We start from the raw sequence: 27,025 nt of genomic DNA on the forward strand, positions 1-27,025 counted from the left end.
ACCTTCCCTCCGTAAAATTGAATGCCTATCCGTATTGAAAATCTTCCATATCTGTTGTCAACTTGAACTGGCCGGTTTGTTAAGTTCTGTGCTTTAAGGGTCAGTAGTATCTGTGTGACCCTCAGTAAGGCTTTTGCAGAGAAGTGAAAGCCCAAAAATGTTAAGCTCGCTACGCCTCCCACTAGATGTGCCTCACACTTCCACTGCCTTGGTCCGTGTTTCCTACCTCTCGATAGCTCCAGGATTTTAGGCTTAGCAGGATTTATTGTAAGTCCATTCTCTTTAGCGTATTTCGAGAAGGCACCCAGAAGCCTCCTCATCCCAATCCTTGAGCAATCGAATAGCAGGAAATCATCCGCATATAACACCCAGGCGTTTTTTTGTATAAGGATTTGTAGAGCGCAGCAAGACCTGGTGGCCTCAGGGCGCTGAGGAGAGGGTGAGATTGCAGCCGGGAATTAGAATAGAAGAGTTTTTAGCTGCCTTTCGAAAGGAGGTGAAGCGATGGATACCTCAAATCTGAGGAGGTAGAGCATTCCACAGCCATGGAGCGAGTACAGAAAAAAATCTGCCTCCAGCTCGAGCCAGCTGGAAGCGAGGAAGGACCAGCAAAGACTGATTGGCTGATCCGAGTGCACTGTTAGGATGGTACTGAGAAAGTCTAGGTTGGAGAAACTCAGCTCCGACGTTGTGGATGGAGCGATGAACAATACATAAAGTTTTAAACTTCACTCGGCTCCTAACAGGGGAGGCAGTGAAGAAGGCAAAGAAGGTTGTGGGAGTGGGCCATTCTGGGAGCATTGAGGGCACGTCTAGCTGCAGCATTCTGAAGGATGTGAAGACGTTGCTGCAGAGCCTCAGGTTAACCAAGGTAGATCCCATTACAGTAGTCGATTGATCCCATGATAGCAGCGGTCAGAATGTTTGACCTGGACTCAATCGGGAGAAAAGGAAGGACCTTCTTAAGCACCTTCAGTTTGACAAAGCCTATTTGACAAACTGCAGAGATTTGGGCTTCTCTAGATCTGGAGGCTATGATTTTAATGCCCAGACTCTTAACTAAAGTAGAAGGTTTGGGGCACGGGCCAAAGGATGTGGGCCAGTATTCTGACGTCCAAAGTTGTGTTACCGAGATAGGGCCAATCACCAAGACCTAGGTTTTCTCTCCATTTAGTTTAAGCCAGTTATTGGCCATCCAGGTCCCCACTGCAGAAAGGCAGTCCTTCAGCTTTTAGGGAGAGTCTTCCATAGGGACATTAAGGCGGAAGAGGATCAGTGTATCATCTGTGTAAGTGGAAAAATGCACCCCGAAGCTAGAAATAAGTTTGGCCAGAGCCAACATGTACAGATTGAAAAGTAGTGGGGTGAGGGCGGGGCCCTGAGGGACCCCGCAATCAAGCACAATGCACAATGGGGGGTGAGGTAAAAGGGAGATAGAGAGAGAGAGAGAGAGAGAGAGAGAGAGAGAGAGAGAGAGACCGTTTATTCAATTAGAGAGAAAAGAGGAAAACCATATGAGGGGGACACCCGCGATTCCCACATCAAAAAGAGACTGGAGAAGTCTCTAATGGTCTACAGTGTCAAAGGCCACGAAGAGGTCAAGAAGAATAAGAGCACCAAACCTCTCTGCAGTCCTGAAGCATAGCAATATCATCAAGAAGAGCCACTATCACAGACTCAGTGCCCGTACCAGGACCAAAACCAGCCTGGAGAGGATGGAGAATATGGTTGGCCTCGAGATAGGCAGAGAGCTAGGGGGTGGCAATAGATTCAAACAGTTTCATCAAGGTAGGAAGAAGGGATATAGGGTGGTAATTTTCCGCAGCAGCGGGGTCAAGGTGAGGTTTTTTCAGCAAGGGAGAAATCATAGTGTGTTTTAGTGACTCAAGGATGTAGCTGGTAGTGAATGAATATTCACATGCTTCTGTAAGGAGGGGGGCTAGTTTGTGAGAGAGATCCTGGATGATGCAAAGTGGGATTGGATCAGCAGGATAAGCAGATTTCAGCTTTAATGAGGCAGCTAGGACCATGTTCTCTGTTACTGTCTCAAATTTGAAGGCACTGGCAGGCTGATCAGCCAAATAAAGAGAAAGGTCCAAAAAAGTTGGAGGTGTGGATCTTTCAGCACATATCTTTTCACGGATGACACAGATCTCTCTGAAAAACAAAGCAATATGGCCACAGTGAGATTGTGTGTGTAAAACAGTAGGAGTAGGGCGAATAGGGGTGGTGAGTTATTTAGCCACTTGAAAATGTTCTTTAGATGAACAGGAGGCATTCAAAATATGGTTGGCAAAGTATTGAGCTTTAGGTATTTTTACAGAGCTGTGATAGATATTACGTGCTTGTGTATAAGCTAATTTCGTAGAGCAATCGGGTAAACGGTGGCATTTCCGTTAGCCTCGCTGGCATTTTTGCTTCAGCAATCTCAGTTCTGAGGAGTACCATGGGGCAGAGGGTTGGGTACGGGATGACAGTAGCTGAGAAGGAGCCAGAGTGTCAGCAGCTAACTGCAGGGCCGAGACTAAGGCGTTGCATACATTAGTGCCCTCATTAGTACTCAGGCGGGTTAGTGTTTCAATAGAATCAAAAATGGATTTAAGGGGGTCCTTTGACCAGCAGCGTTGTTTTTTCAGCTGAGGGTTAAATCTGTTTTTAGTTTGTGCGAAAGAAAAGGAAAAAGGAAGCAAATAGTGGTCCGACCAGAGCACGGGTAGCGGATCGAAAGATTGAAGATCAAAAATATTTTTTAAAAAATAAGATCGAGCTGTTTGCCACCCAGATGCATAGAACTATGGTTATATAAGGGAAAGCCATAGTCTGCAAGTGAAGCGACAGGTTTAGAAGCTTGTGAGTCTAACAGGTGATTAACATGGCAATTAAAATCACCAAGTATTACTATCTTTGGATACATTAAAGATAAATCAGCCAGAGCTTGTACCATCTCACTCACAAACTGGTTAGTGTTGTAGCCAGGAGGGTGATAGACAATAAGAAAATACACAGAATTTTCAGAAGAGACCTGCATCTTAACAAAAAGTAGCTCACAAGTGAGTTTGTGTGAGAATTCAATGACCGGACAGTTAAAGAATTTCTTAAATACAAAAGAGACTTCCACCTCCTAATTTGGGGGCGGGTCGATCAAGTTGTAAAATAGTGTAGTTAAAAGGGACCATTTGGATGATATCTGGATTCTGGACCAGATCGGGTATTAAACCACGTTTCGGTGATGCATAAAACATCAGGTCCATAGGTGTCTAGAACGTAACAAATATCACGGTGGGCCATAGCAGAGTGGGCATTAATTGAAAACCTTCTAAGATCGAGAGAGGGGTGTCAGTCACCACCAGTAAGTCGGTGGAAGGCAGAGGGAGGATTCCAAGAGGTCAGTTCACTGTGGTGGGAGCCAGGGCTACCAATACATCATGCAAGTAAACTAAACGATCAGGAGTAAAGCTGGTTATTGCAAGAGCCGGGGCTCAAGGCCTGGAGTGGTCCCGGACAGGTAAAGACAGGCTTGCCTTAAGTGTGCCTTTGGCAAGCTTGCGGTGCGCCCGCTGCACCCGCCCACTGCACGGACACTCTCTGCGGCACATTGATGCCGGAGAGAAAGTCAACAAGGGGTGTACAGCCAAGTTAATGAGGATAGAAAGAGGACTTGTGAGGCCGTGAGTCGGGAAGCCCAGTAAGGGTGAGAGAACCAGGATCAACATCCTGTCTACTATATCCGAAACATATAGGTTAAAGAGGCAGGGAGCCAAAGCGTATACCCGCCTAAATACTATATCAGTACTTATTCTACGTGAGAGGTCCCCAGCTTGGACTAATATTTTAATCCAGGGATCAAATGATGCCATATATTAAAATCTTAGATTTGTTTTTTTTACTGAATATTCTCTTCTCTTTTTATGTTTGGGGAGGATCGAGGGATCCTAAGGAGTTTTTCACAGACATGTCAGAAAGATCACCAAGCTTTCCATAGGAACAACCCGACAGGTCCTGATTTTTAGCCCCCACTCACTACCCGAATCTGGGGCTGACTACAGAAGACTGCTTCTTGTGGTTTCAAAGGTTTGGGGGGCACCAAGTGGATTCCAGAATTCACCGGTCCTGAGGATCCAAATTAGCTGCCAAAAAGTCGAATTTATTATTAAAATAGCTTTTAGACACAGAAGGGAATATTCAAAAAATGCCACTTGAGGCCTCATTTTTATCAGCCCCTGCACAATGGCGTTCATAGGTGCCTTCTACTGCTGCCAGCAAGGACTCCTGTTGTTGCATAGTCCTCTATAGTTGCCAAAAATAATAATCATGCAATCATGTAATTCTGGGTCAAAATGCTAAGGGACAGCATTTTCGTCAATTTCAATGGAGAAGCAGATAACCTTTGCTACTTTAACTAAAAAAAAACAAATCTGAACCTCATGATATATATGTATATTTAACACATACTAAGATTATCAACAGGCTGGGTCTCCATGTACAACAAAAACATTGCTCCCCTATGGAAAACATAACTAGACCAGAATCTTTATGCACCATAGCAAGTCATAATGGCGTATGGGATATCGCCATTTTGAGCAAAACTATTAAAAATGAAGTTAGCATTATACAAGCTAGAAGCATGGGAGAAACTATTTGTCAAATTAGTTGCCGGGATGCTTGCTTAATTTAATGCAATCGGATGTTAAGGGGTTGAAGGACCATAGTTGTTGAAAAGGACCAGATAGATCTAGGTTAGTATTTAGCACTAGTAAATGTGTGTTTATGGAAGCTAAATTCAGGACACAGCACTAAGACATATCATTTTTGACCGGTCGTACAAGTATTTGGTATGCGCTACATACTCTTACAAAGAAAATGGCTGCCCAACAAGGAAGGCATAGACCCATTAACAATTCAAACATAATACTTGGAAGTCCCAGAGCAGACAAGATGTTACAGTTGAGATGGATGACTAGACCGTAAAGAACGGCAAGCAGTGGACTTGCCTACACCTGCGTGATTCCGGAGCAAGTGAGGACAGCCAGTAAGGCAAAGAAAGGCAAGAAGTGGACTTGCCTACACCTATGTGATGCCAGAGAAAGTGAGGACAGCCAGTAAGGGAATGAAAGGCAGGCAGTGGACTTGCCTACACCCGCGCCATGCCGGAGCAAGCGAGGACAACCAGTAAGGGAAAGAAAGGCAAGCAGTGGACTTGCCTACACCTGTGTGATGTGGAGCAAGTGAGGACAGCCAGCAAGGCAAAGAAAGGCAAGCAATGGACTTGCCTACACCCGTGTGATGCCGGAGCAAGCAAGGACAGCCAGTAAGGGAATCTTTGTTTGGTGCAGCTTATGCAGAAACTAGGGTATTGGCAAAGTGAGCATGTTGTGATGTCCAAACTGGGTTCCGGAGAACCTACAATGGTTGAACATCATCAAAGGGACTTTGGAATAGGAAGGTACCATTTGTGTGGCACTGCTGTGGTTATCCTGTCATACACTCGCGCGCACACACACACACACAAACGACTGCGCGCTCACGCACCCAAACACACTGGCTATCATGGGTATTAGAAAGCATGTCACTTCATTAGTACAGTAAAAGTCGGGAAACCAGGATGTGGGTGAAAATCGTGTCTAGGGTGCCAAACAAAGGTCTAGAACAGTCAAAGAACAGTAGAAGAGTTTGGAATGTAGTTAGAAAACATTGTGGGTCATTGCATGTAGGTGGCCACAAAGATTTATGCCCTCTCAAGCAGTTGCAAAGCCCCCTTTCACTTACAAGGCTCCAGCGTTGTAGTTTTCAGGTGCCAAGAAGGTTCTCTTGTGCAAGTAGCACCCTAGACAGCTGCTTCAATTGCTTTTTCATAGCACTGGGGCAGACTAAAAGGGCTACAAATCTCAGGGGACCTCAGCTTCCTACAAAAAGATGAAATAATGTCCTTGATTTTTTTTTAACTCTTTATTTCTCATTTTGCAACAAGACATCCAAACGCAGTAATAAATATAAGATAGGTCATTGGATCATTAACAATTCCAAAATCATGAAACAAGATCAGAGAAAGCAGTTAACAGCATACAACAACTCACCAGTTATTCCAAAACTAACCGAATTTTTAAACATCATCTTTCATGTTTTTTTGGCACAGAACATGTTTTAGTGTGTACAAATTATACGCGTTGCGCTAAATGAGCCTGTGGCTAATTGTTACCCAACTCACAGCGTGGTACGGTGCATAGTCCGATGAAAACAAACTTCACGCGCATGCGCCGTACGTGACAGCCGCCCTGATTGTCTGTTAAAGCATGCAAAGAAACGGAAAGTCTTCCAACTCGGTAATCAGAAGAGATAATTACAGCTCGCCTTAATTGTTTTCTTTTCCTCAGCTTAGGCGCGCATAGACTGAGATAGTGAGCGAGTCCACGGGCCACCCGGCTCGGCTGCCTTCTGATTAAAGGGCTAATTGATCCGGAACGTTTTATAAATCAATTTCCCGGAATTGCTTGGGGATTGGTATGGCGTGTACAGAGAGACATGTGTGCGAAGTGCGTTCTTTACCCATCTGGGCACGGGCAAGGGCCTGTGTTATATTGACATTTGTGGCTGGTGTAAATTGTTTGGTCAACTACAATTTGGAAGACTCTTGTATTCAAAATAGATTGCATGCAATGATGGCTCGGAGGCAGCCGTTTCATGTATGGCTGTCGATTATTACTGCATAGTGCAGTGTTCCCCTCCAGGTTACAGGCAGCAGTAGCTAGGTAGAAGTAGACATCGATCATCCATCAATCATGTCGCCTTATCCCTATCTGGACTGATTCCACTGCTCCACCTAGAACTTTTTCATTGTCCCCTTGTGCACCACCCTTCTCGCACACATGTGTTGCCTCTTTTGCTTGATTCTTCTACCCTGGCCCCCGTCCCCCACTCCAGCCTACTTCTGCAGGAGTCTGTCCTGATACATTCTGATTTCACCATCACTGTCTTGTGGCCAATGCTGGATTTGACAATTATGGACTTCATTGATTCACGGTGAGTCACCCTTTCCATTGGTGGCCCGGAATCATGCTGTTCCCATCTTCATCTTGTATCCAGGCTTGCAACATTATGTGTTACTAACGACTTCTGCAATTGTATTTGCTCTGCCCTCTTGCTTCTCCACTCTTTTTGACTGCTTACTCTGTTCTCTCCTCCTCTCCCTTTCTCCCTTTTCCTATCCCCCCCCCTTACTTTCTTCTATGCACTTACTCTATCCGAACTGTCGCTTGACCTGGTATGATAGCAACCTCGTCTGTCTCCTCCCTCCTCCCCTTAATTGCCCCCACCCCTCTTCAGAACTATCTGAAATATCATGAAGCCTAGTACTATAGTCACTTGTTTTGTTCCTCCTCTCCCGTTATGCACCCCTCTCCCTCACCTTTTGTTTTCTCCGGCTCTACCAGAAATGACGGCAGGCCTAGTATGGTAGGCACACCTGTCTGTTTCCATTTCCTTCCCACTCTCCCCCTCCATTCCTTATCTATTTGTTAGCTCTTGCACTATCTGAAATGTTGTCAGGCCGAGTACGATAGTTAATTTCACATCCTTACTGTTCATGGCCTGTAAGAATGTCATTGTATTTTCCCTTGTTCCCTCCCTTGCTTTGAACCGCTTTGAAACACATTGTGTATAGGCGCTATATAAATAAACTATCATATCATATCATTGATGACCTATCCATGGTTCTATATGCACCCTTGCTAGTCCCAACCAGCTGGCCTATGCAGAATGCCACAAATCTTGTGCATGGTAAACCTTGCACTGAGGTATTTTCTTTATTGCACGCTAAAGTGCATCGAAGTTGTCGGGTAGGTAAATTGAGTTCAGCAACTTTCTGGCTCATTTTTGGCTGTTTGTATTGTTATGCTTGTGGATGTAGCACTTACGGTGTAACCTGATTTGCCTTGTGCCAAAGTTGACACAAAGATACCTTAAAGCGTCATCCCTTCCAGGAGATGCTCGTCAAGTCCTGTTTTTCTTTGTTTTTTGGGACTTGTAGTCCTCCATTTCTAATGGTGGAAAGTTCAAGAGTGCCAGCCCCAGAATGATAAGACAATGTGGTCTGGCCTACCATGGAATATGGTACAACACATTATGCAGCTACTAATCAAGGCAAATGGCTCTAGAGCTCCTGAACCAGATGGTCTTGCAATGTCACTTTTGAACCGCAACTTAATTTTATGGCCACATATTTTAATGACCTTATTTTACACTATTATTGAATATGGGAAAATTCCTACCACCTGTAGGAGTGTGTGCTCATTCCAATTTATAAAAAAGGACGATCAGTCTAAACCAGAGAATGGTGGTCTGATAGTAAGCAGCAATATTTTCACTTCCACATTACTGTTGCAACTACATGTTTGGGCAAAGCAAACATTTTCTTGCCGAATCAGCCAGGGCTCTATAGGTGTATGTCAACCCATGAGAATACCGTAATATTAAAAGCACTTATTACCAGGGTTAACCAAAAAGGACAACTTCCTCTGTATGCCGCATTTATCGATTTTAAGGCGGCAATTGAGAATGTGAAAAGAGAGCGATTATGGATTAAATTGTCGAGGGGTGGAATTGACCCAGGTTAATTTTCAACAGTGCAAGTTCGTCTTAATTTAGACAGACTATGTAGGGAAAATATTTGGAGAAACGTGGGTGTTTAACAGGGCTGTCTGCTCTCCCCAACCCTGTTTAACTTATATTGATCAGATCAAGAATAGTTAGCAATTCTGTTAATAAATGTCCTCCTAATTTGATAACATTTAAAGTGAGGTGGTTAGGATACGCTGATGACTTGTTGTTCAGGGATCGTACACAAATACGGCCCAAACGCTTGTAGAACGCCTTATTTGAATATGAATTGCTGACCTATATGCAGAAATCTAACATTATGATTTTTCCGTCGTGGTGTCTGTGGCAACTATGTCTGGAAGCTGGTAAACCGTATGTGAAGGATACAGGAAAGCTCTTGAATAGGCTGAATGAAGTACCATGGGAACCAGTGTTTATACTTGTGACACTAGATGATACTTCTCTATACACTGCAACTTCCCATACAGATGGTCTCAAGGCTTCGGGATATTTTCAAAGGAATTGTTATGTTACCTATAGAGAACACATGCACATGTTATTAAAAAATAATTGACAGTTATTTTCTTTTCAACAAACAATTCTTCAAACAAACCAGAGGCACAGCTTTGGGCACAACATTTTCTCTGTTTTATGCCAACTTGTTGATGTATTATTTGGATGATTGCTATGTATTAGACAATGTTACCAGTGTTTGGAGTGATACTATTGCTATGTGATTTTGTTTTATTGACAGCTTGTTTATTCCATGGAAAGGTTCTGAACCAGACCATGAAAGGTCAACAAGCTTTGTTAATCAAAGGTTAGAAAGTCCTAGATCTGTTATTCACAGTCAGTGATTAACACATACACACTACAATGTTTCATAAAGCCACAGCTTGTAATTTGATCTTACGTGCAACTTCATTCTATCCCTTAATAAAATCAAAAACATACCTTACTCAGAATTTCTTGGAGACAGACACAACTGATCTAAGGAATGTGATTATGTCGAAACATGTAATAAAATGAGTACACGTTTCTCAAAAAGAGGTTAGACTAAACAATGTTTAACATATATTTAAGAACGCATCTGTGAAATCCAGATTAGAATTACTGGAATGGAAACGTATAAACAACTCACACAATCTCAGGTTGATTATTACCTATGTGTTACAGGCAACAACAATAAGAGGTATAGTTAAAAAACACTGGCATTTGTTTGTCAAACTTAAGGTTTGACAACCAATTATTGTTAATACTCCCTACATTTGCTACAAACGAGGCAAACATTCAGATGATCTAATAACAAGGGGATACCATCTACCACCCAGTAATTCTAACTGGCTAGATATATGAGCACAAATGTTTCCATATGGATATTGCTTGATAAGGAAAAAGATAATCATAATCAGTGAATTTGAGATGGAACAGGACACATGGAGATATTTTATCAGGGATCGCATTGACTGTAAAGGTTACTTCGTAGTGTATGGGCTTATCTGTCCATGTCCTAAAGTGTGTATAGGCAGCACTATTAGAAAAGTGAACATCAGTATATTGGAACATATTAGGGCAATCGAAAACGCAGACACTTCTGTGAAGCTCACAACAAAAATATCGACCAGCTGAAATGGGTGGGTCATACAAAGTGGCTCTGCATTTGTGCATAGGCCACACAGAGTTTATTTTGAGGAAATTAAAGACCAAATTCCTTATTAAGTTCAACAGTAAAAACTTAAATGCCCGCAATATCATGGAGTGCTATCATGTGTTCTCCTAACCTAAACGCTTTAGCATTTTAAAGATTGAGATGTAGACTTTTAACTTTCAACCACAGCAATAAACAGTTTTGTTTATGCATCATTTGGAACAATATTATCTATAGTGACTAGCAAGATTATGAGCCTTTAACCTTTGCAATTATATGGATTTCAATGCTCTTCATAATTTGTATTTTTCAATAATTGATTTGAAATAGGATATGTGCTTCTGACCCTTAGAAACAGACTGGCTAGAAACAGACACACTAAAGGCAGAGAATGGATACTGTCTCAACATTGTATGGGAAAGGAAAGCTCTGAATCATCTCCCTTCATATATTATAAAATGTCCATCTCCCCACTACAGAGATCTGTTGATGCAATGTCAACTGAACCTATTACCATCAAAGGAAGTGAAATTTATAAGGAAACAGATAAGTGAACAAGAGACTCTCTGCCGCTTTTGTAAAAATGGGGAAAGGATGGAATCAACAAGGCACTTGGCATTATGTCCGAAACTACAAAATTTAAGAAGAACATATTTGAAGATGGTACCCACACGAACGGAGCACAGTACAGAAGAGCAGTGGTTGGAACGCTTAATGACGGTCGATAAAATCCGTCAGACTCTAGATGTACTGATGCTAGTAGAACGGATATGCACAGAAATAAAATAAGATGACAAAGATGATGACCTGACCTCTAAAGTGGAGGAAGAATGAGGAACTTGAAGGTCACTGAGAAAGACTTTCTCCTGTACTGTACTGTACTGTTCTCCGCCTTGGAGATGGAAAGGATTATTACATGTAACATTTGTTAAAGGTTGACAATTTAATTAGCCAATAAAACAATTAAAAAAAATACGGCATGTGCTTCTGACCCTTATGGACATACTTTGTATCAATGAAACTTGTGAAGTCTACATTTTTAAAATGATAAGAGTATGTTGTGTTAGTAATTTTGATTAGTTAGTTTATTTGTTAACTCATTAACTGGCAAGGTTGTTACCAGTTTTATGCACTATTATGTTTTGGACTGCTTTGATAGTTTGAATTGTTCAAACTTAGTTCTCAAAACAGTTTTGCAGTCATTAGTGCCCGCAATTGCTTTACAAGTTTCATTGTTTATGGACTAGTTATACATTGTAAAATGTAATACATTTCTTTCTGTGAGTTAGCACAAGAATAATGATGGGTTAGCACCAGCACAATAGTACTGTATTGTTTAATCTTAATATAGCACAAATTGCACCTTGGAATGGTCTTTTTTCTATTGTGATTGTTTTTATTTAGTGAGAATATGTTTGTGCAGTTTCCGTTTTTTAAGCCATTCAACAAAACCAGGACAAAGCTCGGGAAGCAGTGATTAGTCGCTTTTTAAAATAAAGAATTCTTTGGATCAGTGAAATTTGAGTCGCAATGGATGTTTAATATATGCCCTGAAACGAAGGAGGCTGTGTTGCTGAGTGCCCGCCCGCCCATTTGCAGCCTCATACAAAATGTTATTTTTTGTATATACATATATATTCACTAAAAAAAACTTTGTTGAGGGGACATTATGGTTAAGTTGCCCTAAGAAAAACCTGTAAACTTCACAAAAATACGTTCCACCTCCCCTTTATGTTTCAAATTAAAACCCCTGAAATTTGACAGTTATGGTAAACTAAGCCCCCAACCCTGCCACCACCCCTGTGCACTGCTAACACTAACACCTAGACCATGAAAGATGTCATCTCAAATGTCAATGATGACATCAATGAGGACATCACTTGTTTTGCCCCTTTCTTTTCCTTCCCTTCCATACATATATATGTGCATTCAGTGAAGAAATTTCACTAAAAGAATGTTATACTTCACAGTGCAACCAAACACCACTGCACATTCCCCCATTATAATAAGCTAAGCAACCATAACTCGCACCATCTACGTGCATTGCTAAGACTAACACCCAGGACATCAAAGATCTTCAATCTTTACGTGGAACCGCTTAGAGCCCTTCTCGCTCCACAGTGAAATGGTTCACTGTTGCCCTCTCTCTCACAGAGCTTCCTACTCATCTACAGGCCACCTGATTATGACAGAAATTTTACCAACAGTCTCTGCGACTCACTAGCTACCACTCTGAATAACCACCCAGCACCCACACTCCTGGGGGACTTTAATATCTGGTTCGATGTGCCCAACAACCCCATGAGCCAACCCCTGGTCGACAGTCTAGAGACTCTCAACCTTTCTGGCATAACACAGGTCCCACCCACACTGGAGGCCACACCCTTGATGCAATTTTCAGCTCATTCGACCTTGTCTCTGTGTCCTGCCCCAAACACCACATCTGGACAGACCACTCAGTCATACACATCTCTGTCCGCACACCGCCCCAGCACCCAAGGCCCACCCATTCCCACAAATGCTGGAACAAGGTCATGGCACCTGGCTGAAGCCCTGCTACGCACACATTTGACACTCCTGACCTGAGATAGACCGCTACCCATCGAATCCTTTGACTCCTGGCTTAACGACTCACTGCTTCCTCTCACCCCCTCTCGCCCGCTGCCACCCGCAAAGGAGCTACCCACAAATAGTTCACACCCCACCTAAAGACTTTTAAAACCCATTATCACTCCCTCCACAGCAAATGGTGAGCATCCAAAACCCCTCATAGCAAGCATGTATTCGCCCATCATCACAGTAACTACATATCTGAGATATGAAAGGCCAAAAAAGCATGCCACAATAAAAGAATCCTGAACTGCCACAGCAGAAGCAAAGAGCTCCACAGAATCATCTCGGAATTCGTGAAGCTCCCCTGCCCCATTGCCCTAACCACATCCACCCAAGCGCTCTGCAACCCCCTCTCCCAACACTTACATAACAGAACTGGACAGCTACCCTTAATGCCTAACTTTCCAACCTCACACCCTGCCCAACACCCGCTCCTCGGGATTCCTCTATCCCCGCCACGGAGAACCATCTTTCAACTCATTCAACCCCAAATCGAGCAAGGGGTTCTTCAAAATACTGACCAGCAGCAGACCCTCCAGGTTCCCCCTTGACTCCTGTCCCGACTCTCTCCTCAAAGAAATGTTCACCTCCACCTGTGCAGGAGAACGGGTGAGGTCCATACTTAATAACTCCCTCACCTCTGGCATCTTCCCAGAACCCTTCACAGTAGCGCATGTCAAACCCCTTCTGAAGAAAGCATGTCTCCAGCCAATCAATTACAGGCCTATCTCCATGTGCGAAACTCTTGACCGCACTGCATACTCTCAGCTCAACCTTTTCAGAGAATCCAACAATGTCTATGTGTCTGTTAAGCGCCAAAAGCCCTTGGGCATTAGGGCGCTACATGGAGACAGAAACAGAAACAGATTGGACAGGACAGACAGTAAATAGGTAGATAAGGTTGGCCTAAGAAAATAGTCTTGCTTTCAGATTTTTTCTAAAAACAAGATGTTTTTTTTTTTACTTCCGCAGCCATTCAGGCAATTTGTTCCAGGCCATGGCCATCAGGACTGGAAAAGATCGACCCTTTCCTCTGCTTCTCTTCACAGGTGGGACAGTAATACACTTTGTCTCAGAGGACCTTAGACTTCCAGTTTCTCCTTCAAATATGATGGCACATTGCCGAATAGGCATTTATGGTCTAGAGTTAATATTCTGAAATGGATTCTTGCAGTAACAGGGAGCCCATGGAGTTTTCTACGTGCCCCTGATACCGGATCTTTACCAGCAATATTAAAAACTACTCTGACCGCATCATTCTGGGTTCTCTGTAGCTTGCCTAGGAAGGAATTACAGTAATCCTGTCTTGGTAGGACTATTGCACAGACTAATTTCTCATGATTGTTCTGGGTTACCAGAGGGCATCTCTGTTTGAGAACTCCTGGATAGTAGTTGGAGTTTTTAACTACATAATTTACATGAGCATTCCGCATTAGGCAAAGCCTCCATGTATAAACCCAAGTTTTTAACTCTGTCAACAACCGTAACAGGACCCCCATCTACACTGAAACTCTTATAATTTGGACACAGTTTTTCTCTGGCCTGATTTGATCCATAGACCATAAGTTCGGTCTTGGCCGTATTCAAGCATAACCAATTTGTGGTCATGCATTCCTTAATAAGAGCATACATTTTGTCCAAGTTCTCCTGGTCTGCCTCATGGTTTTCACTCAGCTCCATAGCCAGCTGGAAATCATCGGCCTAATTAGCGAAAAAGACCCCCAGTTTTTCAATTTCAACACATAGGGGCTTAATGTAGAGGTTGAACAAAGATGGGGAGAGACATGCCCTCTGTGGCACACCACAGGAAATAGGAGCAGAATCTGATATCACATCCCCCTAACAGACCCTGGAGTTATGACTGCACAGAAAAGACTCCATCCATACCGTGACTTCATCAGAGTAGCGACCAATATGAGTCAGTGTCCTTATCGGCCGTTCATGATCTAGCAGGTCAAAGGTGCTTATAGATCTAAAAGTATCAGCAAGCCCGACCCACTCCTTTCCAACCCGGCTAATTTATGAGTCCGTAAATCAAGAAGGGCACTCTCGGTTCGGTAAGATGTACGGAAACCGGATTGCTTCTTGTGAAGAAGTTCTATGGTCTCCAAGTGATTTTGTACCTGAACAACCTACTAGACACCGCTCAATCAGGCTTCCGGCAGGGCCACGGAACAGAAACCACTCTGATCACGATCTGGGATGACCTCAAAATCTCAGCAGACTATGAAGGATGTGCTGCACTGGTTCCCCTTGATCACCCAGCAGCTTTTCACACCATTAACCACCCAATCCTACTTGACTGACTCCACTCCCTAGGAATCCGAGACTCGGCACTCAACTGGATTGCCTCGTTCCTGAACAACAGGAAACAAATCACTTTCCTGCAACCTTTTCTCTCCATTGCTTGCCCTGTGAAAACCGGTGTACCCCATGGCACTTGCCTTTCACCTCTCCTTTTCATCCTCTACATAACTCCTCCACCAGGGATCATCCACTCGCACAATCTCACCTGCTAGAACTATGCTGCCGACACCCAAATTATCCTGAGAATCCCCAAAACAAGCTCCATTCCACGACCCAATCTAGCGGTTTGCCTCAGAGACATAGACCTATCGATGATAATAAACTACCTCCTTCAGAATCCAGGGAAAACAAAGACCATGGTCTGTGGCAACACAGCTCTACTCCTGCAATCACTGCCATGGCATCCCTCCCTCGGCACTCCCCCCTACCCCCAACATAATAAAAAAACATGGCTGCTCCATGGACTCGGGTCTCCAAACCGGTCACCATTGGCCAATTTGGCTAAAAGGGCATTATCTCAAAAGTAGAAACTGTCAGGCCGTGGAACCCGGCTAATAAGGCATTTCCACAGAAATTAGGAACATACGGGGCACAGAAGCTGGCTCAAGAGACCAGCAGGCTCAGGGCTAGGCAGCTGGGGGCTCGACGTACACTGATTCGACTACAATGGCCTACCATACCCCTTGCGCCAACAAGTTGGCCATGTCCCCAGCGCTCGCAATCCCACTGCCCACGACTCCAAACCTAAAACTTGATATCACTATAATTGTCTCCTATGACCAGGCAAGCTCACTGCCACCTGACCAGACATGCCCCACGCTCTAAGACCAGGATATGTCTGTCTGTATACATCAACCTGGAAACCAGATCCCAGCGGCACCCATAACTGAGCTTAATCATTATCTTCCCACAGGGAATCACAGCGCTTTCACTCCAGAGATGCCAACCAGAGGCATACAGGCCTATCCGCAGACTCCTGCACACCAGCACGTTCCCAGGGCGTATTTAGCTCCTCAAACAGCTAAATGCGATTGGGCCAGCTCGTGGCAAACCTTTACCCAGCTGGGAATCAGGTTGGGCAACCAAGGCCAACCTAGAAGTGAGGCCGGGAACCCTACGCTCGAGGCGCTATAGCAACAATGCTTGGTTGGACTCTCCTGAGAATTACGCAGTAACCACAAACGTGTCTGGAATTACCCAGCCACCCGCTATGGACTATGACCAAGGACTTGGAGAATGGGCCCTGTGTCACCTACAACAGGGCCTCTGGAAGAGGGACCGTCCAACCGGGCAAACACAACATACTGCGCACAAGTCTAAGAATCTCTCTCAAAGACCCACTACCGCAAACCTCCAGGACAGACACGGTCAGCTAATCGGGCTCCGGAAAATAGCTATGAACAGGTGCCTACTACCAGTAAGCAGAGGCACTTATGCCTACCAATATGCTCATTCTCCACTTTACACCAACAAACAATAGAACGCAGCCGTACCCCACAATCAATTTCAGCCTAGCTGCATACGCATACCGAGACTGCTCCTTGAACAACTCAACAGTCTGTTAGAACGCAGTTATACCCCATGAAAAATCGGCTTGGCTGCACACAATCTCTTACACCGGCCGCTCAGCAGCCAGAAAATAGACTCTCAGGCACCTGCCTTGCTGAACACATTCCACTGATCTCTCACAACCACTGCACAGCACCTAGCATTAGAATGCGGCCACCTCCACACAAATTGCACTGGCTGCCCACATACCGAGTGTACCCTAGCACTATATGCTACTCTACTCACTCCACTGACCTGTACTTCGGTCCCCAAGGGTGTTCAACCCACAACGCTTCGCGATCATACCAATTATATATAAGGCATTATACAAATATACAATAACATAACAGCATAACACAAAACATCCACATTCACCAATATGGAGATAACATGCAGATCTACCTCAAGATATCCTTAATCAAAGACATCCACAGGCTCAAGGTCGGCCTCACATTGATCCATTCCTGGATGTCCAGTGCTTACCTGAAGCTCAACCCCTCCAAGACTGAATTCCTACTCCGGACCAACAAAACTGAACATCCTGAAATCCAGACCTGGCTCTCTGTGATGAGTCTCGAGGGTTGCACACCCCAGCTGACCAATTTTGTCAAGTCCTTTGGGGTCAACATCGACGGACAACTCACGTTCAAACAGCACCCAGCAAGGAAGACACAAATGGCCTGTTACCAACTTTCTCTCTTGTGGAATATCAAGCCCTTCATCCCACGAATCAACTTCAGATCCTCTCACCAAGCCTTGGTCCTCTCCAACCTGGATGGTGGTGATGGCCTTTTGGAAGTCAACTACCCCTGAGATGTGACCTGCCTGCTGCAGCAAGATTCATTAAAGGACTCGGCAAATTCGACCACATCACCCTGGCCCTCATTGAACTGCCCTGGCTCCAGCTGCATGCCTGCATCATCTTCACATCCTGTAGCATCATCTACAAGGTTGTCACCCTGAAGTCCCCAAGCTACCTCAATGAGAACCCCGCCATCTCTGGAGACCTGCAATCCACCAGTAGTACGGGAATGTGCAGACTTGAACTGAAATGATGCAGGAAGGAAAGAACCAGAAGACTATGCTCCAAGAGTGTGGGACCACCTCCATGTCAACACCAGACTTGTCCAATCCCTTCTACATTTCAGGAAAGAGCTCAAGACATTCCTCTTCAAGGAATGGCTCCCCCTTACCACATAGGTCCACACACTCTGCACTCGCCACTCTACCTGAGACTTGGTGATCTGCTCTCCACTGCTCGCCATTGGGCCAATGGCTTTGCAGCACACATAGCGTGGACATGTTAATAGGTTCTTTCCTTTAATCCATGTGGTCTCGGTCCTGCGTTCACCATATACACAGTACTATTTCAGCGTCAGGTAGTAAACAGCCTAGCGTTCTCGCAGCGGTCGGAATTCAGGCAGCAAACGTTTATGGAACCAGGTATTAAGGTACACTAGTTTACAAGTTGCCTGCCTTATAGTGGTTCAGATTCATATTGGACAGCAGGAGATTGTCAGGTGAAGGGTTGAGTGGGGGCTGAGGGGATGATCTATTACAACATCTGCTTAATGGTTGCTATTTGTATTCCCTGCTACAGCTCCTGTACCGTCCCACCTTTGGGGGCCCTTTCTCCCAGGATAGGCCATAGATAATGTGGGGAGTGGCTCCTCCTTGGTGGGTGGTTTACTGTCTTCAGGACCTCCGAGTATTACCATAAGGAACACTCCATTCCCTGTCTAGCCTGATACTATCCTTTGAACGTCTTTTAAAAGTGGAAGCAGAATAGCTGCTGACGTAGGGAAACTTGAGAGTAAACGCGGACACAGGATTATCACGATACTAATCACAGATATACTTGCGTTATTCAGGGGTAGTGGATAAATGTTCACATTTGTGTTGCTTCTATTTTTTTAATTGCACTAACTGGTGTAAGGATTTTAATAAGTAATGTGTTGTGTGCAAATTTACAAATAGCCAATGTTATGGGTGTAGTATAATAAAAAAAACTGCACTTAACACAATGACAAATAAACGTATACACATCAAAAAGTAGAGTTCTGTGCCAGCTTTTTCGCCCCCTTTTTCTCAAAACAATGTAGTCTTAATATCGAAATATAATAACGTGGTGCAGTCTCTTTGCAAGTGTTTTGCCTGTCGCAGAAGGGCTGCACATGAGGATACAACATGTTCCCAAGAATGCACAATGTTCATAAGATTGGGGTGGCATGAGTGGAACACACATTCTCATTGTAGAATCAGCAATTTAGCCTGGTTAAAAATAGGGACGGTAGGTTCAGAACAACAACAAATCACACCAGGAAACAACAACATGCTAAGTGTGCTTTTCTAACCAATTCTGTTTGAATATTGTGTGAGTTGAAACCATCACATGCTCACATTATAAAAGAAGCAACAGCAGCAATAAAAAGAAATTGTGAAAAATGGCCACGGTTAGGTTTTTTAGTTTTCACAAATAGTTTATGACCTTTTTTTGATATTTCAGGGACTTCTTCGGTTGTCCGTATAGTAATGTAAACCTACAATGGCAGTAAACCTATAATTGGATTTTCTGTAGTTTTTGGATCATGTTTTGAAGACATCCTATTTTAAGCTAACCAGGTGAAGTGCTGATGTACCTGGATTCAGGATAATGAAGAAAACGTACATGTTAAACTAATTCTCGCTCACACATTGCTTTACGAGTGCAAATCATCATGTGTACTTCCCTCTCATGCAGTTAAGGCAAGTGAGGCCTACATTACCTTGAGTGATGGTTAGACATGTACGGTGTCATTACATGATCTATTTAGTAGCCTACATCTTTGGCATCTTGGCTTGTTTCAGCTGCGTCTCACTCTTCCTGGCCTGCTCTCTTCCTTAAATCCTTTCTACCGCCTTTTCTTCCTCTTTTTTTCTTTTGTCCTTGCTCGCTAGTTCGCTTTTCTTTGTCATCTTGTCTGCTTTCAGATACCTTCTACTCCTCGGCTTGCCTTCTTTTTCTAGGCTTCCCTTTTCCTCACTTTGTTTTTTTAAAAAAACTTGTTAACGTTTCCCTTCATCTGTCTCCTCTTTCTGCTTTTCTTTGCCATCTCATCACATTCGTTCCATCCAGGTGGCTACTTAGAATACTTAAAGAGATGGTGGCCCTGTGGACAAAACCTTAAATGCTAAACCCTACAGTTAAGCAATTGTTGATGCTATTGCTTATCTCAGTATAAAAATGCATGCATGTATGTGTGCTCCACGATGGGCTCTTAGGACAGCCATCTTGTAATAGCCAGACCTGTTTTTTATTGGCTGTAATTAAACACATCCATGAAACATATGAGGATTTAATTTGCACGCTCAGAAATATTTCGCCACATCATTTCTGTGGTGGACTAGTGCAAAGTGAAAAGCTAGTCCAACGTCACTCTTAAATGTAAGGTGGGCTAGTACAGCGAAATATTGCAATATTTACCAATATGAACCAAAAACAGTGATATTCACCAATATTGAAAAGAATGAGCAACATAAATTGAGCAATGTATATACAACATACGATAACGAAATAAATGTGCCTTGTGAAATACTGATAGATGCTACAATATCATCAGAAATCCAAAGACCTCCAGGCCCAAGGGAGGAGGTGGCGGTCCTGCATATTCAGGTATTACTACTTTTTGCACAATCACAATTATATTTATTTTTAAGCTGTGCCACTGCGAATCCTAACAAAGTATCAATGACACATATAGCACAATTCAATTAACTTTAATTTAAAGGTCCCTGTCACAGTGCAACCGTCAGGTAATATTAAATTTAACCTAGCATAATCACTTACCAGAAACATAGGCAAAACATTGCTTTTTCACCCTTTCACATGTGCATACCATAAAGCATGAACTGCTCTAATTACATACAATCACCCCCCTTTGCTTCTTCCTCTCTTTCACCACACTCACTGCTTCTCAGTCTTCCTTTCCTCTCCCTGTCTTTTCCCTCTCCTCTTCCCCCTCCCCTCACTACAATCTATGCACTTACCCTATCCGAATTGTCGTCAGACCTAGCATGATAATCCCTTGTTTGTTCCTCTCTTCCACTCCCTCCCTCACATTTTGTCAATCTCCAGCACTACCAGAAATGTTGTCAGGCCTAGCACGATAGTTGCTTGTTTGTTCCTCCCCCACTCTCCCGCACCTTTTTGTCAATCTCCAGCACTACCAGAAATGTTGTCAGGCCTAGTACGATAGTCGCTTGTTTTGTTCCTCTCCCACTGCCCCCTTTCCTCACCTTTGTCATTCCCCCGCACTACCAGAAATGTCGTCAGGCCTAGTATGATAGTCGCTTGTTTTGTTCCTCTCCCCCCTCCCTCACCTTCTGTTAATCTCCAGCACTACCTGAAATGTTGTCAAGCCTACTATGATAGTCGCTTGTTTTGTTCCTCTCCGTCCTCCCCCAAACCCCCTTCCCTCACCTTTTGTCATTCCCCTGCACTACCAGATGGATCGTAAGGCCTAATATGATAGACATTGTCTGTCTCATCTCCTACCTCCCACTCCCTCCTTCCCTCCCCTCCTTATCCTTGCCAAAGCTCTTGCACTATCTGAAATGTCATCAGGCCTAGTCCGATAGTTAATTTCACATTCTTAATGTCTCAAAGCCTTGCAAGAATGTCACTGTATTTTCCTTTGCTCCCTCCCTTGCTTTGAAGTGCTTTGAGACCCATGTGTGTATAGGCGCTATACAAATAAATTATCAATATTTCCAGATGTGTTGGCCTACATTTCCCTTCAGTGCAGGCCAGTAAAGTCAATGGTAAGGGATCATGGGAGTCATAAGCAAAATATCTGGAGGGCCACGGTTGCTTGCCAGCAGTATAAGGCATGGTTACTAAAATATGAGTTTACCTTTAAAATTAAAGCATTCAGCTGTCACTGACGACATGGGAGTAGAACGTGCACGGTAATTCACTCAACCAAAATGTGACCTCGGTGTTACACATCAGATGCAAAGGCCTGTGTAAATACACTTTGCTCTCCGAATTATAAGACTTTAGGGAGGGTGCCTGTGGTTATTATTATTTGTCCTGTCCAACTCAGGATGGATTTGGTTTCCAGGCAACTGAGTGTAATTACAATGTTGATATTCATTGCACTGTTTACAGGGAAGGATGCCTCGTGCTTCTGAGATAATGAGAGAATGGCTTTGATTATGGCCATCATAAATCACACGCCAATTGTAATCATTGCTATCGACAGAACTAACATTAAAGGTTTTACTATTTTAACGTATCCTATTATTGCTGATAATAAATAACGCATAGAGACAAAATGTCAAGCGCAATGAAAATGATTTTAATGGAAATTGAATATTGTTGGGCCTCTGCGCAGCCTCGATTCTGATCAGGTAGTGACAACATTTTACTGCACACTATTAAGGACTTTGTGAGCAGTTCTTAGTGTAGGGGACATGTGGGTCAAGTTGACTACGTTCAATGTTGCTTTCAGGACATTTTGTTCTGACCCTTCTGAGATGAGATGACATGGAGCTGAGCTTCTCTTCTTTAGGGGAGCAATAGTCATGCGAACGGGAACCCCATTCAAGATATCCTTGACCAACATCCTTGCTTCTTTGGGGCACAAAGTAGTTACTTCTTATTAGCAGCCAGAGCGGGTGGCACAGTCAAGCAGGTTGAGCCCCGTCTTCAATAACCATGGCGGCCATCTTGGCACCGTATTTTTGTTCAATGACCGCGGCACCACGCACAAAATACCTTTATTCAACACATTTGTATTGTGTTCTGTCACACAACCTTGAAGATCATCATGACCTTGGCTTTAAACACGTGTAAGCTAAATATCACCTCAAATCGCATACAATTACGACCACAAATTATACAACCCCATTGTATGTTAATACAGGAGTGTGGGAGCCCCTCTACTGAGACCAAACATGGGTCAGATATCCTGTTCTATGGAATTTCTTCCACTCAGGAGGGTCTACAACCACGGTTTAGCTCACTGCACCCTTCACAGAGGAGAAGTACCCATGTGCATATCAGTCTGGTGCCACCCACAAGGGCAGTCTCGCACCGAAACGCTAGGCAATTCTCCTCTGAACAAGAGTACCAACAGCAACACCAGACACGTGTTTCGGACTTGTTGGGCCTCCTCAGTGAGGTGAAGCCGGGCCTCTCTAAGACACAACAAGCAAGGGGCCTTGTATGTGCGAGATTTACACAGAGTTAAACTAGCTGGGAAGCAACAGAGCACAGTACACAAGGGATGAGGCCCTGGGGCTACAAGTTGGGTGTAGGCATAGCAGAAGAGCTTGATCTGTAGGAGGATGAGGAGGGAAGACTCAGGAGGAGAAGTAGGGCTGACTGGTGTGATCAGGTACATGTTCTTTGAAGGGAGGGATCCTCAGGTGTTTCCTGCAGCTTAGGAAGGATGGGGCCAATTGAATGGCTAGCTTTGACCTCAAATTGCATACAACTATGGCCAATAGTTGTATAGCCTAGATGGATAACTACAATCTAGGTAAAATGAAGAAAGAAAAATAGATGATACTTACGCATTGGATCTGTTTACAAGTCAGATAGATATAAACTGCGCTATTGATGCCTTAGTGCAGAAACCTCAAAGTTGCACCTAAACACGTAGCTTTGTCACAAGAGGGCACACATTTTGCAAATAAGGGTAAATACCACACAACTACAGATTCTCTATAGAGAGTTCTCGACAGTGGCTGTACCAGAGATGGGCCCAACATCATGAAAACCCAAATGGGTGCACATCGAACTCAGGCACGTGGTGTGAGTGCCAATCATATATTTTCCATATTCTACTAAAATGCTTTGCAAATATCTTCCCCATGCAGCAAGTGATATTTAAATTTGACAAGAACCTCCACAGTAAAATTAAGGATGGGAGGAAATGATTCATTAGAATGGCAGCATTCAGGAAGGCATGGGTCACAATTAACCGATATGTTGTGCGGAAAAAGCGGAGACTAAGCATGTTTTCCTTTCACTGCAGTTCAGCAAATGGGCAGATTATACAGCGTCATCACGTGGTGCATATCACGCACCAGCGGCTTAATCGCTGTCTTTGGAGGAAGATGAGTGAATTCCTATAGACCAAGGCAACGCCGAGGGCTGTGCGCTGGTGCAAAGCCAAGCCTTGCTGAACACACCAATGACAGGTGACGTATGAAAGGCTGTCTGTCACAGTGGGTCACATCATAGCACACCTCCCCTCGTAGAATGGGGAACTATCCTCTATGATAAATGTGCAGGCCCCTTAAACAGCTCAAGCTATAAGAAAGCAGCCTGCAACCAGTGGTCGAAGTGAGCAGGAACGGTCGGGAGCAGTGTTCCACTACTTTTATTTTTAACTGTTCAAAGTTCCACTACTTTTTTCACACTTCTACACGTTAACACCCAATAGCATTTCCAGTTCAAGTTAGATCTGTTTCAACTCAATTGAATGTCAAAGAGCATGGCTGCCACCCTTGCAAAATGCGTTGCTTCCGGCGCGCCCTGGGGACTTCTTATAAGATGGGGAGGGACTGGAGCCCAGTCTCTTTCCAGTGCCTCCCCAGCTTGAATTCCCACCCTCCATCACCCTTCTGGAGCAGTTAGCAGCACCTGCTGCTGGGGGGTAGAATGATTTGGATGCATGGCATTTTTCTTTGCAAGCTGAAGTGAGAAAAAAGAGCTAGTAGACGGAAGGTCAATAGCAATGTGAAGGAAGGGGATTTCTGTTTCCAGTGGTTTCCAGGTGTAAGTAGTTGTATAATGTTTTCTTATTAGTGGTTTAAGTTTCTCTGACGTTGTTTTATAAAGAAGGTGGAATGTTTTTCTCCAACGGTGTTATATAAAGAAGGTAGAATGGTTTTCTCTAACGGTGTTATATAATGAAGGTAGAATGTTTTTCTCTGACAGTTTTATATAAAGAAGGTAGAATGTTTTTCTCTAACAGTGTTATATAAAGGATCTAGAAGTTTTAATTTTCAGCAGATTTCGAGGTGTAAGTGGTCAAATGTTATTTGCTCATGATTTCTGTATTATGTATTAATTGTTCCATTTCTGTCACAGGCGGAGTTCAGGGCAGTCCTAGCCAGGGAGGAGAGTACGCCGCGGCTTGAACCATGGGCCGGTTTCCTGATGGCCGCACACGAGCCAAAATCGGACGAAGGGCACTGAGTCCCTTAGGGACACTTGAGATTCCTCACCTTCAAGATTCATCAGTGGCCCGAGGAGGAAGTACTGCGTGGCTTGAACCGTGGGCCGGTTTCCTGATGGCCGCACGCAAGCCAAAATCGGACGAAGGGCACTGAGTCCCGTAGGGACACTTGAGATTCCTCACCTTCAAGATTCATCAGTGGCCCGAGGAGGAAGTACTCCCTGCAGTACAAAGCTGGAGCGTGTGTCTGTGCCTTGCGGAAGCCAGGGGCAGCAAGGGGACACCGAGAACATTCAGCAGTACAACTCTGCCCTGCTTTTTGGGCCACTTTGAAAGTATGATTGTGAACCATGATGTTTTTGGGCTGGGACTGCCCCCATGTTGTATGCTCCAATAAATTGTGACCTGTTGTTTCCAAATGTAAAACCAGTGTCTGTCTTTTGTCAGTTAGGAGATAGTTCCATAGGTATGCTTCTTTCCTCACAACAAGAGGGGTGTGGGGGTCAATGGGGGCTGACACTGCTATGTCCCCTGCCAGGGTCACAACTCCACTACTTTTTTTGATACACTTCTACCACTGCCTGCAACCTGCAACTATCCAGATGTTTTGGATTATGAGCAGGCCAGGAACTGGGCCAGATTTTCCCTGATTCGGAATCCGACATAGAAGCCTCCAAAGATTTTGAGTCCAGGAAAAACAAACAGCCCTTGCTCTTCCTGAGTCACTTTAATGCACGGCAGCCACAGTCATCAGCTGCTCTTAGTGGTCCATGACATTCCGAGCTCTGAAGAGCTCTGCTCTGGAATCTCTTTTTTGTGTTTGTTTTCTTGTTAACTTGAGCCCATGAAAGTGCAGTAAAGGTTAGATGGCTGCAGACAAAGCAGCAATGAACGACCAGCAGCAGCTCTTGCGGCTTAATAGGTGCAAATGGTGGGTGATTAATAATGGGTGGGGTGAATAAAGATGCATGCCCTGTGACACCAGAACTAACAACAGCGGCTCTTTCTTGCACTGCTTCTTCCTAGATTCAGAGGCAATGAAGGCTTACGTTGATCTGCATGCTGGCAGGCTTGCATTCAGGATGAGGAGAATATAGCAAGAATCGTACTCCTTTCACTGAACTGCATTGTTGCTTTGTTTTGTTATTTCTGCGCATTTCAAGTAATCTGTTATTTTAGTCCTGTTTCTTTAACTAGCTGTTACTTGTTCCATGTTACTTGTCTGCCAAGATTCCATCCCTAGGCACGCACCATCACACACCCTGCTCTCTCCTTCAGAGTACATTTCTCCCATTTAAAGCACTATTGCCCTGATTCATGGAAGTGTTTTATAATGGTGCAATCCCATAGGAAAACGTTCTGTGAATCAGGCCCTATGTGTCCCATGATCCCTCACTGGTGAACATGCTGGTTAGGGTTGATGGGAGCTGTGCGACAAAACATCCGGAGAGCCAACGCTTGCAGACTCTTTCCAGTGCAGGCAACGCTGAAAGCGCTGCACTGCTGCCAAGGCAAGTCTTGGTAACGCTACCTATGACAGACTGAGACTGGCTGTCTGTCCAAATGTGGCACCGCAGACCACTAACCCCCTCGTAGAATGTGGGACTGCCCATTGTGCTAAATGAGGCGCAGTCTCTTTAAAAACACTTGCTTTCAACATTTTGCAAGCACCTAAGAAGAGGTGACAGATAGCCGGTCCTACGGGGAAGCTTTCTGTTTAAGAACTTATTCTGCATTTTGCATTGCCCAGTTAGGACAACATGTAACACAGTACTGACCACCTCGTCCCAAGTGTGAAAAACAGCCACTGCCCCTTCCTTATGCTGTAGAGAAATAATATCGAAATGTCGTCACGACGGACAGAGACTCTGGGATTAGGCATGTCTCACCCCCCTCTACCTCGAGGATGGAACGTCTTGCAGGCCTGAACATATTACACTGCAGTATGCCTTCGTGCCGTCGGTACAAGGCCAAACATACATATAATCATTAGTGGAAATGGTCAAAAATTGGTGGGGATCCCAAAATGGCCAGGGTGGGGGCAGGGTTTGGGGGGCGGTGTCGGAGGAGGCAGGGTTTAGAGGGGCGAAGCTGGCAGTTGACCTCCGATTAAAGGAAATGTCCAAAATAATAGTTTGAAATGGCG

At 44.2% G+C, this 27,025-nt stretch overlaps 1 protein-coding gene and 1 long non-coding RNA gene across 2 annotated transcripts in view; one reads left to right on the forward strand and one right to left on the reverse strand.

The window, feature by feature from the left end:
* Positions 1 to 25,278, forward strand: part of LOC138569533 (uncharacterized) — a 352,464-nt gene extending 327,186 nt beyond the window's left edge. The window contains exon 4 of the long non-coding RNA XR_011303255.1: positions 24,792 to 25,278. This is a non-coding gene — a long non-coding RNA (uncharacterized lncRNA). The remainder of the gene's footprint in view (positions 1 to 24,791) is intronic.
* Positions 1 to 27,025, reverse strand: part of SDK1 (sidekick cell adhesion molecule 1) — a 2,988,580-nt gene that overhangs the window by 1,329,900 nt on the left and 1,631,655 nt on the right. The gene's annotated exons all lie outside the window — the stretch shown is intronic.

The sequence above is a fragment of the Ambystoma mexicanum genome, chromosome 2q (genome assembly GCF_040938575.1).
Source record: "Ambystoma mexicanum isolate Mex_15411 chromosome 2q, UKY_AmexF1_1, whole genome shotgun sequence".
Taxonomy (NCBI): domain Eukaryota; kingdom Metazoa; phylum Chordata; class Amphibia; order Caudata; family Ambystomatidae; genus Ambystoma; species Ambystoma mexicanum.